We start from the raw sequence: 15174 nt of genomic DNA, 5'->3' as shown, positions 1-15174 counted from the left end.
GCCCCTGACAGCAACGCCACCGTGTTGAATAATGCTTTTCGTGCAGCAGCAGCAGCATGTCGTGTTGCGAGTCAAACTGTGCGCAACAGGCTGCATGATACGCAACTTCACTCCCGACGTCCATGGCGAGGTCCATCTTTGTAACCACGGCGCCATGCGGCGCGGTACAGATGGGCCTAACAACATGCCGAATGGACCGCTCAGGACTGTCATCACGCCGGCCGGAGTGGCCGTACGGTTCTAGGCGCTACAGTCTGGAGCCGAGCGACCGCTACGGTAGCAGGTTCGAATCCTGCCTCGGGTATGGATGTGTGTGATGTCTTTAGGTTAGTTATGTTTAATTAGTTCTAAGTTCTAGGCGACTGACGACCTCCGAAGTTAAGTCGCATAGTGCTCAGAGTCAGCCAACTGTCATCACGCTGTCTTCACCGATGAGTGTCTCATATGCCTTCATCCAGACAGATGTCGGATACGTGTTTGGAGGCAACCCAGTCAGGCTGAACGCCTTAGACACACTGTCCAGCGAGTGCAGCAAGGTGGAGGTTCCCTGCTGTAGGGGGTGGCATTACGGGGGGCTGGCGTACGCCGCCGGTGCTCATGGAAGGTGTTGTAACGGCTTTATGATACGTAAATGCTACCCTTCGACCGATAGCGCAATCTTATCGGCAGCTAATTAGCTAGGCATTCGTCTTCATGAACGACAATTCGCGTCGCCATCGTGCACATATTGTGAATGACTTCCTTCAGTATAACGACATCGCTCGACTAGAGTGGCCAGCATGTTCTGCAGACATAAACCCTATCGAAAATGCCTGGGATACATTTAACAGGGCTGTTTGTGGACGACGTGACCCACTAACCACTCTGTGGGATCCACACCCAATCGCCGATGAGGAATGGGACAGTTTGGACCTACAGTGCCTTGATGAACTTGTAGATAGTATGCCACGATGAATACAGGCATGATGATGATGATGATGTCTGGTTGGTGGGGCGCTCAACTTCGCGGTCATCAGCGCCCGCATAAAGTCCCAATTTTTTTACAGTCCAATTTTGTACACAGTCCAATCTATTCACTGTCACGAATGATGATCATGATGATGAAATGATGAGGACAACACAAACACCCAGTCCCCAGGCAGAGAAAATCCCCAACCCGGCCGGGAATCGAACCCGGGTCCCTGTGATTTAGAGGCAGCAATACTAGCCACTAGACCACGAGCTGTGGACAATACAGGCGTGCATCAATGCAAGAGGACGTGCTACTGGGTATTAGAGGTACCGGTGTGTACAGCAATCTGGACCGCCACCTCTGAAGGTCTCGCATTATGGTGGTACAACATGCAATGTGTGGTTTTCATGAGCAATAAAAAGGGCGTAAATGATGTTTATGTTGATCTCTATTCCAGTTTTCTGTACAGGCTCCGGAACTCTCGGAACCGAGGTAATGCGAAACTTTTTTTGATGGGTGTGGTATCGACATCAGCTGAGAGATTAATACCTAATAAATTGATAAGAGATGGTACTGATACCCCATGGTACACAAAACAGGTCAGAAGACTGTTGTTGCAGAAGCAAGGAAAATCTCGTGCCGAATAAAGGAGAAAGCAAAATCCTCAAGATTGTCGAACTTTTGCAGAAGATCGAAATTTAGCATGAACTTCAATGAGAGATACTTTTAATAGTTTCTACAACGAAACTCTGCCTCGAAGTCTAGAAGAATATCCAAACAGATTCTGCCCATGTGTGAAGTACACCACAAGCAAGACGCAATGAGTATCTTTGCTGCACGATAAGGATGATGACGTCACTGACGACAGTGCCATTAAAGTAGAGTTACTAAACACGTTTTTCCGAAACTCCTTCACTGAATAAGACGAAATAAATATTGCGGGATTCGTATCCAGAACAATTGTCAGCATGAGTAACTTATAAGTAGATATTCTTGGTGTAGCGAAGCTGCTTAACACACTTAATAAAGGCAAGGTTCCTGGTACAGATTGTATTCCTCTCAGAGATGCTGATACAATAACTCCAGCAATCATATACAAACACTCGCTCGTCCAAATATCCGTACCCAAAGACTGAGAAGTTGCACGGGTCATACCAGTACCCCAGAAAGGAAATAGGAGTAGTCCGCTGAATCACAGACCCGTATCGCTAACGTCGATTTGTAGCTGGATTTTGTAACTTACACTGTGCTCGATCATTATGAATTACCGCGAGGAAAACGATTTACTGATAAACAGCGAACGCGGATTCAGAAAATATCGTTGTTGTGAAACACAACCACGTCTTTATTCTCACGAAGTAATTAGCGCTATCGACAGGAAACATCAAATTGATTCCATATTTTTAGGTTTCCAGAAGGCTTTTGACACCGTTACTCACAAGGGACTTCTAATCAAATTACGTGCCTACGGAGTATCGTCTCAGTTGTGTGACTGGATTCGTGAGTTCCCGTCAGAAAGCGCATAGTTCGTAGTAAATCATGAGAAGACATCGAATAAAATAGAAGTAATATTTGGCGTTCCCTAATGACGTGTTATAGGCTCTCTGCTGTTACTGACCAATATAAACGATTTAGGAGATAATCTGAGCAGCGCCCTTAGATTGTTTGCTAATGATGCTGTCATCTACCTTAAAGTCATCAAATGATCAAAAGAAGTTGGAAAAAGATTCAGACAAGTCATGTGTATGGTGTAAAAAGTGGAAATTGACTCTAAATAATGAAAAGTGTGAACTCATCTATATGAGTACCAAAAGCACTTCGCTAAATTTTATTTACACGTTAAATCACACAAATCTAAAGCCTGTAAACTCAACTAAATACTTAGGGATTATAATTACGAATAACTAAAACTGGAACTATCACGTGGATACTGTTGTGGGGAAAGAAAAGCAAAGATTGTGATTTATTGGCAGAGTACTTAGAAAATGCAATAGGTAACTAAAGAGACTGCTCAGACTAGGCTTGTCCGCTCTATTCTGAGATGTTGCTGTGTGGTGTGGGATCCGCATCAGACAGGAATGACGGAGGACATCATAAAAGTCAAAGAAGGGTAGCTCGTTTTGTATATTAGCTAAATAGGGGACAGAGTGCCATGGACATGATACGTTAATCGGATGGCAATCATTAAAAGAAAGGTGTGTGTCGTTGCGGCAGGATCTTCTCGTGAAATTTCAATTACCAGCTTTCTCCTCCAATCCCGTAAATATTCTATTGACGACCAACTACATAGGGAGAAATGATCGTCACTACAAATTACGAGGAATCAGAGCTCCGACAGAAAGGCTTAAGCACTCGCTTTCCCGCACGACGTTCGAGATTGGAACAGTAGACAAATACCTTGTGGGTGGTTCGAAGAACCTCTTCCAGGCATTTAATGGTGAATTGCAGAGTAGTCATGTAGATGTGGATGTAGATGTGCTCGCCACCTTGTCTCATCGGATTATTTGTCCAGAACTTCTGGATCCCGATCCATACGACGCCTATCACAATAATGAACGATGGACACAACCTACAGGAGTCATACTGACTTCACAGGGGACGCCTCCGTTTCTCTGTAATATCTTTCCTTCTGGAAGTGCTAATGCTACAAGGCGTCCAGAATTTCTGTGAAGTTTCGAAGGTAGGAGAAGGAAACAGTCTCTTTTGCTGTGGCTAAGCCATTTCTTCACACTATCCTTTCTTATTAGTGTTCTAGCCCTGCAAGATATGTAGGAGAACTTCTGTGAAGTTTGGAAGGTAGAAGAACAGGTACTGGTGGTAGTATGGCTGTGAGGAGGGGTCGTCATTCGTCCTTGAATGGCTCAGTCGGTAGAGCACTTGACTGCGGAATTCAAAGGTCACAGGATTCAATCACGGCCCGGCACACAGTTCAGTCTGCCAGGGAGTATCAAATCAGCGCACACTCCACCGTGGAATGAAAATTCTCTCTGAACTGCGAGAGTACAGGGAAACAATGAAACTGATACAGAAGAAAAACGGCGGGGTAAAACTTGTGCAAGAAAGAAATTCAGCTTAAAGAACAAAATTATGGCTGTATAATCACTGGCAATTCCTGTAATCGAATTCAGACGACTTCGGTCTCATGGACGGGACACAATTAGTTTATCTGTAGACCGTAAGACGTAGAAGTTGGTTATCATTTACGCTACTGTGCACCACAGAGCTGAAATCGACAGACCATACATACACTTGAGGAAGGAGGTCGAGGTCTCACAAGGAATCCACACGGCAATCGGATTTTTGCAATTTTTTAAGTCTGAGGTATGTGAAGTTGAGAAATCAAACAGCAATAAGATACGACTCTCAAAAATTCTCGAGGAAATAGACTTCGAAGTTTGGAAGTTTTATGAGTGTCGTTAGTAACTTCAAGCGCGGTCGAATTTTCGACAGGCCGTCTGATTCTGTGGTAGATTGCTTGTCTGCCAAGTGGGTGGTCTGGGTTCGATTACCAGCTGATGAAATTTGTTAAACAAAGGTGCATGATCTAGGAGCATTCCATCAAGTGTAAAATGCATTAAGATGGAAAAAAACTGGTAGCTCTCGGACTGGTAATAACTGTTTCAGGCCTCTTTTCGATCATTATTTTTTTCGTTTTCTTGTTCATTTCATATGCAATTGTCATTTTTATTAAAAATTAACGTCTTCTTATTTCTGGTTAAATGTCGCACGCAGAAGTCCAGTTTTCACTGCAAATGTAAATCCTTAATTACCATCTTCTGTAAAAGATTATTAATAAAGTTTGTTTCAGTTAAATAAAAACATTACAAATTAACTTCTTTCACCTTATGTACTTCATTTTTCATAGAAATACACTTACAACTTGCCTACTTGTGTAAAAAGTTACCAGGGCCAGAAATCGAGCCCTACCCATACAAGATGCCGGCAAGTATTCTACCACACCACCATGAAGCCTCTCGAAAAATCGATCTTTCTTTAGGGCATTATAGGCGCTCGGAATAACTTCAAAGTCAATTATCTAGAGAATTTTTGAGTGTTGCATTGAACAGCTGTATGTAATTAATATTTGTGTTAAGAACTTCACGTACCTCAAATAGACTGAATTACAAAAATGCGGTAGCCGTGTGGCCTCCTAGTCAGACAAAGAGCAGCAGCACGTTATGACATAATTGCATTTGGCAGGTATGTGATTCAGCACGTGAATTATCCACCAATGAATCAAATAACAAGGCCTGAGATGGAAAATGGAAGCACATGAATTATTGCTCAGGCTAAGAAGGTTGTAAGTAAGTTCCCACAGTTTACAGAATGCACTGATATCGACTCACTTCTGCAATGAGGTATCATAATGGTGTCTCAATTACGCAAAAACTATCCTGTAGACAGAAATCTCTGAACATTCAATACTCAAACCGCCCGGAGAAAGTTAGAACAGAGATGAGACGCATTTGTGCCTTAAATAAAAATATAAATATCGTGTGACGAGGGCCTCCCGTCTGGTAGACGGTTCGCCGGGTGCAAGTCTTTCGATTTGACGCCATTACGGCGACTTGCGCGTCCATGAGGATGAAATTATAAAGATTAGGACAACACAACACCCAGTCCCTGAGCGGAGAAAACCTCCGACCCAGCCGGGAATCGAACCTGGGGCCTTAGGATTGATATTCTGTCGCGCTGACCACTTTTTTTTATCTCATTTTGTTCTATATTGTTCATGGAATTTGTTCGGGGCGGACGTCCGATGACACCCGTTTAGGCTCTTCGTTCCGTTCACTCAGTTTTTTATTACAGAGAGTAGCTAATCCTCTGACCGAACACGCTGAGTTACCGCGCCGGCACCACTCAGCTACCGGGAGCGGACCATTTGTGCCTTAATAGACGGGGAATGACAGCAGAGTCAAAATTCTAATAGTTACTGCAAAAGTTCAGACCTTATTAACGAAGAACCACGAATCCATACGATTGACGTCTATTTTACGGAGCATATTCTGAGACCATGGACGACGTAATGAAAGGTTGCCCGATCGTAGCGAAGAATGAATACCTCAAGTAGCAAAATAAGATGTGCTCATACCTTCATTGTCATATACACAGAGCTCTAGGAGTACCAGATGTTTCTAACAAATGATACAAAAAATGGTTCAAACGGCTCTGAGCACTATGGGACTTAACATCTGTGGTCATCAGTCCCCTAGAACTTAGAACTACTTAAACCTAACTAACATAAGGACATCACACACATCCATGCCCGAAGCAGGATTCGAACCAGCGACCGTAGCGGTCGCGCGGTTCTACACTGAAGCGCCTAGAACGGCTCGGCCACAGCGGCCAGCTCCTGACGACAGTCTTGTCTCTAATGAACACTGGCTTCAAAAATGGTTCAAATGGCTCTGAGCACTATGCGACTTAACTTCTGAGGTCATCAGTCGCCTAGAACTTAGAACTAATTAAACCTAACTAACCTACGGACATCACACACATCCATGCCCGAGGCAGGATTTGAACCTGCGACCGTAGCTGTCCCGCGGTTCCGGAATGAGCGCCTAGAACCGCTAGACCACCGCGGCCGGCTGAACACTGGCCATCGATGAGAACGTCGTGGGTTTTATTACCTAGGATGTCTTCGAACCACTCACATATCTGGAAACTTATTCCGTATTCTCGGACCTTCTTTAACAGTCTGCGACGGGGCACTGTGTCAAACGGTTTCCGATGTCTATAGATATGGAGTCTATCTGTTGACCTTTATTCATGGTTCGCAGGATATGGTGCGAGAAAAGGGCAAGTTGAGATTCCCACGAGCGATGCTTTCTATATCCGTGGTGATTCGTGGACAGAAAATTTTCTGTCTGAAGGAAATTTATTATACTGCAGCATACCGATGTTAAGGATATGGGTCTATGATTTTGGGTGTACGTTCTTCTACCTTCCTCATATACAGGAGCCTCCTGTACTTTTTTCCATTCGCTTGGGACTTTGCGCGCGACGAGAGATTCACGATAGACGCAATCTAAATAAGGATCCAGTGCCGTAGAGTATTCTCTGTAATACAGAACTGGCATTCCGTGCGAACCTGGTGGATTATTTGCTTCCAATTGTTTCAGTTGCTTCTCATCGCCAGGGATGCCTATTTCTATGTTCTCCATACGGGAGACCGTGCGACGTCAGGGTATCTTTAATTACAGCATAAAGACCGTCGGCTTTCCCTCAGAAGACACAGTATATTGAGAAAAGTAACGTACCAAGGTTAGGGGAAACGGTAGCTACTGGAGTTGGAACATAAATGGGAAGTTCTAAATAACTAATGAAAGCGGACACAGTTTTGCTGGTTAAACAGATTAATTACTGTAAAGTAGCCCGATTATACAAGAGAAATGGAACTACAACGCTTCACTTCTACATAGAGCACGGATAATTTTCGAGCAATTTCTGTCTTTGTTTGGTAGGTGAGGCATGTGCTTTAGTGTCTTCTTATCAGAAGTGTATACCGATGAATGGGGTTAATCTGGTTTCAGAAACTTGTTTCTGATAATAATGATATGTGGTTCTGTTCATACTGGTAGTTACATTTTGTTGTCTCTCTGTCTTTTCTCCTTCGTATATAACAGTCTTCGGAATATAAATCGCTAGCTAGTAATGAGTGTGCAGCAGATGGTAAACGCTCGCTGCAGATGCAAAGTGCCTGTCTGACAGCCGCGCGGCACAGACCGAGTAGCGATTCGTGAAAAGTGATAATCGTCTTGCATGCGTCAAGAACTGAAACACATCAGCATGCTGATGTTCTCAAACAATGAGGCAAAGATCTGTTATTATATTTTAGAGCGACCTGTGAAAAATAAAAAGTCTTACTCGATTGAGATGAAGTGTAGAGCAGGTGTACAAATAACATTATTATTATAAGTCTCTTTGTTTTTATCCCACAGGCTTCCTTTTATTTACGAAAAATCATCAGTGGACTGTAATATGTGATATATATATAATTATTACATTCGTGTAACTGATTTTTTGTGTAAAGATTTCAGATATATTATTGTGTTACAGTTTTTTCGTTATCCTCGTGTTGTTAGGTGAGAAACAAGTACTTGGAGCCCAAGTTTTGTAAGGCTAAATTAGATCAGTTAGAACCAAACAAATTCTTGGCGTGCAAGTTTCGTAGGGTTATATTACTATCTGGGTCTACTTTTTTTCTACTTGCTTAAGTAAACTAAACAGTGATTTAACATTACGAAACTTTCACTCCAAAAGATTGTTTCTTGCATAACAATAAGATTATCGCAGAAAAATGTAGTAATATATCTATAAACACTGTACATCACATGCATACAACAAATATGTATTACAATTCGAAACTAGAAAGAAGGGAAATTCGATAGCATAAAAAACAGCCTTCTATTTAGTTGCATAGTCGGGCCAAATCTCAAAGAAGATAATAACAATAACGACAGAGAATCAAGTAAGGATCGGCAGAAAACATAAAATCACAAAAAATATATTTTTGTGATACAAATGTAATAGACAACAGTATGTCTGTAGCTCGATGCATCTGAATTATTGGTAACAAGTTCCATGCAATTTTTGCCTTTATAAATGTTAAAACATGGAACATAAACTCCTCGCCATCTTCCACTTAAGACTAACTTACAGAGAAATTGTTTACACAGGTGCAGACTGTAACATAAGTAATTTCTTCTTTTTTCCTGCTGTTCCCCCACTTCTAACTGTGTTCAGATACGCTACTAAATGTTTGCCATTAAAGCGCTTATCAAAAAATACTCAAAAGTGAAAACATGCGACAGAATGGGATTCGAACACAGATCGCCTGCTTATCTGACTAGTTGAGAAAAAAATCAGGGCCCGACTCAGGTTTTCAATGTCATTGAAGTTTTCTCCTATTATTTACTGAACGGAACGTATTTGGTGGAGGACTATTACCCTCCCACAGTGATGAATACCAGTAGAATTAAATACACTGGAGTAAAATGAATGCAAACAATGGCGATGAGTCAAGGAAATGCAATGACATGATGTAGTACCCGCAGGATTAAAACTTGTCTCAGCTCCAGATTGTGTCGACATATTCTCTTCATTATAGTATCAGTACATCTGAACGGACTTCAGTGGTATCATTTTATGTTATTGCATTTTATTGAATTTTTCCCACTGATTTCATTCATCGCATTTTATTCGATTTAACTCGTCATGTATCCAGTTACGAATAGATTTGTTGCTGAGGTGCATGTGTGGTTTCACTCATTCTCTTATTGGTTCAAAATGGTTCAAATAGCTCTAAGCACTACGGGACTTAACTTCTGAGGTCATCAGTCCCCTAGACTTAGAACTACTTAAACCTAACTAACCTAAGGACATCACACATATCCATGCCCGAGGCAGGATTCGAACCTGCGACTTAGCAGCTGTGCGGTTCCGGACTGAGACGTCCATAACCGCTCGGCCATAACGGCCGGCTCTTATTGGTGTTTCCCCCAATACCCGATAGTATCGTCTTACACTGCTCGGCAAAAATGTGAAGCAGCCAGAAGACGTGGTCAGATGTTAAAAAACTATCGTAGACGTGCACACCATCGGAGGATATGTGAATGATTAGAGCACTTAAATGTGATTTGCGTCTGGAACCGCGCAACCGCTATGGTCGCAGGTTCGATTCCTGCCTCGGGCATGGATGTGTGTGATGTCCTTAGGTTAGTTAGGTTTAAGTAGTTCTAAGTTATAGGGGACTGATGACCTCAGATGTTAGTCCCATAGCGCTCAGAACCATTTTGTGTGACAGGTGAAATGGCGACCAGAGAGCGTTAATGTTGTTCTTGTTTAGTGTTGTTTCCACGCATGGGAAGCTATATAAGAGCGTTGAAAGCTTCAGACATTGACTGATGACTGTGAAGGACAAGGATCTGCCACTTACTCGTGTAAGACAGCGTTATTACAACCTAACAGGGTTGGAAAAATGTCTTATTGTGGAACTCCAGTTGGTGTGGTGGTCGAATCGTGCCGAATCTATGTTTGTTAGGTATTCAGATGTGGCAGTGGCCCTATTTGGACTACGTGGGAATGTGAGGACGCGTATACTTGCTATGGAGGTTCCGCTCAGCCACATCTCACCACCGCAAGGGAAGATCGCTGCATTATACACATCATAGTCCCTTCACGTCTGCCCCTGCCATCCGATAGTAATAATATTAATGGACTTCATGCAACATCCTGTATCAACCTGGACCATGGGTCGGAGGGCAGCAGCAGCCTTTCTAGGGAAATCCTGTCCCACGCGTAGGCTGCCGTTAACACTATAATATTGATGCATTAATTTGTTCTGAAGGCGGTGCTGATATTCAAGACAATAAAAGCGGGTTAAAAGCTGTGAGCTATCTGGGGAAGTTAACCTTGCATTACGGAGCAACTGTTTCACCAGGTATCCAGTCTAGCTTACCAAATTCCCAACCAGACTAACATTAATTATAATCTTTTAGTAGTCATCTTACGATAACCGGTGATATATATATATATATATATATAAAAAGACAATTTAAATAAAAAGAAATAAATCAGCTTATATTTGGACATTTATTTTAACATTGATCATTGTTCCGTTCAAATTTCAGCGTATTAAACTTGATTCATAACTAAACTGGTGCCTTATTTAGGATTGTGAAAATGTGAGTTTGTAATCTTACGGAACACATCAAATATGGAGCCAAGATTGGCAGACTGCATACAACACTGCATTCATAAAATAACACACGGAGAACGTTGAAACATATGCAAGAGGAAATTAGCGACAACCAACCGATTCAATTTTCATCCAAAGAAGTTACGTTCTTAGCGCAATCCTGTCCGTCATGAAATTACCACACACTGGTATACTAAATTCATACTAACTCTCTGTGAAATCTTCCCAAAAAGAATAGCTGAGGGGTACTTTGATGATTACACTACATGCCCCACGTGGTCAACTTGGTTTACACAAAGAGTGTAACTCCACAATAATTTTGATAATTAAAATAAATTACATCGAAACACAAATTACAAAAGAAAAACCTCGAACTGGTTACTGTCGTCTTACTATTAACCTAATGGGTCAAACAATTGTATAAGCACGTGGTACTGGTCTCAAAAAGTACACCCCACGTGGGTTGAACATAAGGAAAAGTTGCTATATTGAAAAATATTGTCAAGACGAGACGTTATGATCTCACGCACATTCGCATTTAAGATTGATGATCTTAGTTAGAGTTACGGATCATCCACACGTAGTTCCACTTTACTCACGAAGTAGTGACAAAGCAGCTGCTGGATGATATTCTGAACTTCACACTCGAATAACACTGCATTGCAATTTAAGATAACATTAGATATTTTAGATCTAAACCTGAAATAAAGGTGATTAAATTTTCAGTTAGGCTGAACTTAAGAAATCCATTGTCCTACGGACTTAGCAGAGATGCACTTAGCCGGAGATCTTACCACTTCAGACGCTCGCCGTGGACCGACTGGCGTGGGCCCCTACCGAGGTTGCTTAACAGATACAAACGGAAGTGACCAGAGGGGCAGCTTCCTATACCAACATGACTAGGGATGTACAGGACCATACTAAGAATAGAAACCTCTTTGCTTTTAGAAAGCGTAGCTACCTGTTCCGATGTTGGTCCTACTGTTCTCTAGCAGACAGGCTTGTCTGCTACCATCAAGCATGCAACTAGAATTACATTTGCTCACTCATCCTTTCACACAGAAGGGAAGGGGGATGACAGTATCTTATCATATACAGTATATAAAAGAAAGCGGATGTAGGTTCCGTATGAGACTGTGTGACATGAATTACATATAAACTGTGTTTTAAAGGGAAGGGGGATGACAGTATCTTATCATATACAGTATATAAAAGAAAGCGGATGTAGGTTCCGTATGAGACTGTGTGACATGAATTACATATAAACTGTGTTTTAAAGTGTAGTAGTGTGACAGATCGTTCTTGACTATGTGTAAAAGTAACAAGTTTCACTGCTCAGTCTCCTCCCAGATAGTCCGAAACACCACAGTAAATTTAGAAGTGGAATGTATGCCGTAAATGACAACAGTTTTAAGAAATTAACATGAAAGGAATCCAATAGAGACCTTTCAACACCACACCACGTATGGCTGTGTCTGGAGTGGTGCCGCGGCCGGAAAACATGTACTGCTGATGAGTGATATCTCATTGTGTTTAGCAATGAATCGCGATTCTGCATTATTTCGAATGACTAATGTCGGCTAGGTCGCGGTGGTCTCGCGGTTCTAGGCGCGCAGTCCGGAACCGTGCGACTGCTACGGTCGCAGGTTCGAATCCGGCCTCGGGCATGGATGTGTGTGATGTCCTTAGGTTAGTTAGGTTTAAGTAGTTCTAAGCTCTAGGGGACTGATGACCACAGAAGTTGAGTCCCATAGTGCTCAGAGCCATTTGAACCATTTTTGACTAATGTCGGCTATTATTTCGGTGAACTGGGAAGAGATTCCACTCTTCCAACAATTTGGAAAAGCACAGCGGTGTTTCTCCTGGCATCATGGTGTGGAGAGCCATCTGGTAAAACCACAGGTCACGGTGATAGTGACTCAGGGAACTGCGAAGGCACAGCGGTACGTCACAGACACCCGTCGTCCTCATGCCTTATCTCTAATGTGAAAGTATAGTGGTTTCATTATTCAAGAGGACAATGATCGTCCACAAATGACACGTGTCTCTATAAACTTTCGGCTAGATTTTGTGGTATTGCCATGGCCAGCAACATCCTTAGATTTGGCACCGATGGAACATGTGTGGGAATGGCTCTGAAGTCATCTCCGACACGTTACAGTATCCACGATATTAAGAACCAGTTAGAACAGTCGTGGGTCAGCTTACCTCAGGAGAGTATGCAAAGTCTTTGGGACCACATACATCCGAGCCAGGGAAGGGGAGGGGGGGGGGGATGCAACGTCATTCTGATTGGTGTCCTCATACTGACAAGTTCCTCGTATATCTGACTCGATTTTGTAATCACTGATGTACAAGTAACATTACATACCCTCTCAACCCGTGAAGTTTCATCGTGTTGTCCTCTACCTTTCTGGATGCTATACTTCCTTTGTCAGGCAGTGTATGTGAAGCTGCCTGCAGTACCCCGTCGTACTCAGATTGAGTTCTCTGTATCAGGCACATCTTTTGTTTTTCATTTCACACAGAAATAGTTCTTGGTGGCATTCTGTCCACTACCTTTCTGCAGCATTCTGAATCAAAAGTCTTTTCGCGGTTCACCTTACACAAGGCTATGCTCCTCCATGGTCAGCGCACTGTGTCTCACTATTTTTCGTGCCAGTCACTAGGTGGTAACATTTCTTCTACACTAACAAGTGTATTGGGCAACGTTATTCCATCGAAACTTCTCAAAGAGGAAAATCTATGTCTGTATTCCAGTGTGTGTGTGTGTGTGTGTGTGTGTGTGTGTGTGTGTGTATGCGCGCGCCCACGCGCTCGCCTAAATGAGAGAGACAGTGGAACACTTAAACACTTAACGCAAAAATATCATAATGTTCACTACACAAGACGAATAAGGAAACAATGCATAACGTTGCTTTTCCGTTTCTGAAACTTTGCTATCAAGAGGGCGAGAAATGGCTGTTGCAGACAGAAGGTAAAACTTACAGTGCAAGACGAATGCAGAACATCTTATCGCAAATACGTAGAATTTTGTAAGGTAATTTCTCCAATTGGAAATATTTCACTATGAAAACAGTACCTGTAGCGAAAACTACCAGCCAACGAAAAATAATTAATGAATTACCGTTTTGAAATCTGAAACTTGATGAAGAAAGCCATGTGACTAATACAAACAATTCCCAGCAGGATATGACGCTTAAAAGTTTGTAATTGTACATACTGCTATAGAGTAGCTTACGATGTATTGTCTCATTTTCTTCGTGCCATAAATGTTACGGCTGCGATAATAACACATTGTGAATATCAAAGGTCGTGATCTGATTAAGGGACCACGTTGTGCAGTTAAAACTTGCGCGAAAATTCGGACACCGTGAATTTCGTTTGTCTGGTCTACCTACATGGGTAGAACGTACTACAGTGTTGCATATACGGAAAACTTGCCAATAGCATGACTGAAGGAGTGGTTTACCCAGTCGTAAAATCTAAGGTTCGCAATAAAGGACAAGGTTGGATTAATAGAGGAGAGAGAGAGAGAGAGAGAGGGTGGGGGGGTAAGAAAAAAATAGAGCCAAATAAGAGCGACAAGTTTCGTCACTGGGTTGTTTATTAAGCGCGATCGCGTTACGGTAGTGCTCAAAAATCTCAAGTGGCAGACGCTACAAGGAAGAAGCTGTGTATCATGGTCAGGTTTACTGTTGATATTCCGTGACAGTACATTTGAAAAAGAGTCCGTCAACACATTAATTCCTACCACATACGTCTCTCGAAGTGGCCACGACTAAAAAACAGAAATTAAGAAATTAGAGCTCATGTGGAGGTTTATTGAGTCATTTCACCTTTGCGCCATTCCCAAATGGAACATAACTAACTAACTCCGTCCGAACAGTCCTTGGAAGGCCCAACGGTACCGACCGGCCGCCGTGTCATCCTCATCCACACGAGTCACTGGATGCGGATATGGAGGGGCATGTGGTCAGCACACCGCTCTCCCGGCCGTATGTCAGTTTACGAGACCGGAGCAGCTACTTCTCAATCAAGTAGCTCCTCAGTTTGTTTCACAAGGGCTGAGTGCACCCCGCTTGCCAACAGCGCTCGGTAGACCGGATGGTCACCCATCCAATCGCTAGCCCAGCCCGACAGCGCTTAAATTCAGTGATCTGACGGGAACCGGTGTTACCACTGCGGCAAGGCCGTTGGCCCGAATGGAACATAAACGGGTGAAATGGTAACGCTGTCTGAAATACCTTCCGCCACACATGGTAAGGTTGCTGTCATTACAAATGTAAATGTTGACATTGATGTAGATGACAATCCATATGCAGTGCTCAGATGTTCAACTCGAGCTTTAGACTGAGATGGAAAATAGCTGCAAATGCTCTGTTTTCTGCTGCATTAGTCCATCGACGTTCCAGTGCGCTGCACCGTATGATGTGCCTTAGCTCATTTGCGCAGTACATACCTTACGTTAGACATAAGACTTCTCTGGCTGTAGAAGGGTCACCAATACATACACTGACAT

The 15174-nt window shown here is 42.7% G+C and overlaps 1 pseudogene; it reads right to left on the bottom strand.

Moving 5' to 3' along the window:
• Window positions 1-14735: 14735 nt before the first annotated feature.
• On the bottom strand, window positions 14736-14853 carry LOC126471986 (5S ribosomal RNA; annotated as a pseudogene).
• Between the last annotated feature and the right edge of the window lie 321 nt (window positions 14854-15174).

The sequence above is a fragment of the Schistocerca serialis genome, chromosome 3 (genome assembly GCF_023864345.2).
Source record: "Schistocerca serialis cubense isolate TAMUIC-IGC-003099 chromosome 3, iqSchSeri2.2, whole genome shotgun sequence".
Classification (NCBI taxonomy): Eukaryota; Metazoa; Arthropoda; class Insecta; order Orthoptera; family Acrididae; genus Schistocerca; species Schistocerca serialis.
Note: the sequence above shows the minus strand (reverse complement) of the source record. Positions and strands in the feature narration are given on the sequence as shown.